Source organism: Propithecus coquereli, unplaced genomic scaffold, assembly GCF_000956105.1.
Source record: "Propithecus coquereli isolate 6110/MARCELLA unplaced genomic scaffold, Pcoq_1.0 Scaffold752, whole genome shotgun sequence".
NCBI lineage: Eukaryota > Metazoa > Chordata > Mammalia > Primates > Indriidae > Propithecus > Propithecus coquereli.
In genome coordinates, this window is record NW_012153641.1 from 38891 (window position 1) to 40229 (window position 1339).

The 1339-nt window shown below is 40.9% G+C and overlaps 1 protein-coding gene across 1 annotated transcript in view; it reads right to left on the bottom strand.

Moving 5' to 3' along the window:
• Nucleotides 1–1339, bottom strand: part of LOC105824644 (disintegrin and metalloproteinase domain-containing protein 18-like) — a gene marked incomplete at its 3' end in the record, with an annotated part of 65683 nt that overhangs the window by 28213 nt on the left and 36131 nt on the right. The window lies entirely within an intron of this gene.

Here is a 1339-nt window from a genome sequence, read left to right on the forward strand (position 1 = left end):
TAAAAATGAAAAATGTAGAACAAAGCTTAAAAATCTCACATAAGGAAGATGCTGTGACAACAGACATAAACTACAAATTTCCTGCAAAAAAAAATGCATCCAGAACAGAAGTGTTAAAGAAAACAAATTGACCTCGTAGACATCTGTAGGACCCTACACAATGCAACTGAATAATGTAGAAAGAAACAGAGAAAGTCAAATATATTACCCAAACAACGATGAAATTCAGTTAAAAATGAATACCAAAAAGATAGCTAGAAAATGCCCAAGTATGCACACTTCTAAATGTCCCACGAATCAATGGAGGATATCAAGGGAAATTAGAAACTATATTATATTACATATGTGTCATGTAAAATTCATGAAACAGATTGACATCAGCGAAAATCCGAATGAGGACCTCTGTAAATTCTGTCCTACATAAAACCAGCAAGAGAATTGTCAAAAATTGTTAGAATCAACTTTTTCATGACTCTGGTATTAACCAAAAGCCTTGCATCATTCTGAGGAGCATTTATTCAAGAAAAACATCAGATCTTGGCACAAATAGCAATCTTTGCGGGATTTGGGTTTGCTCTAGTTGCTTTCCCCATGAGCTGCAAACTATTATCTTGTATTTGTGGTGAATACCAGTAGACCGGAAACAACTGAAGAAAGCGGAATGTGGCCTGAGCATCTTCGAAACGTCGTTCTCAGAGAATTGTCATGATCTGCCCTGTGTGGCGCTTCCTAGAAGACACGCTTCAAGCTTGTTTGTGTCTGACTTAAGTCAGACCTCACCTAGTATGAAGTGTCTTTTCCCAAAGATATTTGTTAAAAATAATTACAGCCATGTTTTTTAGCTTTACATGTGGTAAATAACAGTGAATAACAGTGGGGCAAACCATGGACTAACCACAAAGGTTAAAAGGGAAAGCCCAGAGAACGGGATGTCTATGTGGGGCTATGAAAAGCGAAGGCAAATTTCTGGGACTCTAGAAACCCACACACATGTGCAGGGATGAGTACAGGCCCAGGGCACTGTGCATGCTTAGGAAAGGCCTGGAAAGGTCCTAAACTCCCACCTCCAGCTGACTTCAAGGCTCTCTGCAAGCAAGAAGTGAAATGAAAGGCAGAGTTGTTACCTGCCTGGCTGAGGGAAGGAGGAGTGCTCCAGCCTGCACAGAGAGCCTCATCCTTCAGGTAACAGCACGCTGACCTCAGTGGCAACACCTAACAAAGTGTTAACGGAAAAAAAGACCAAACTCTGTAAAGTAATTTTAAAGAGATTTACTCTGAGCCAAATTTGAGGACCATGACCCGGAGCCAAGCCCAAGAGGCCTTGAGCAAGTGGACTCGC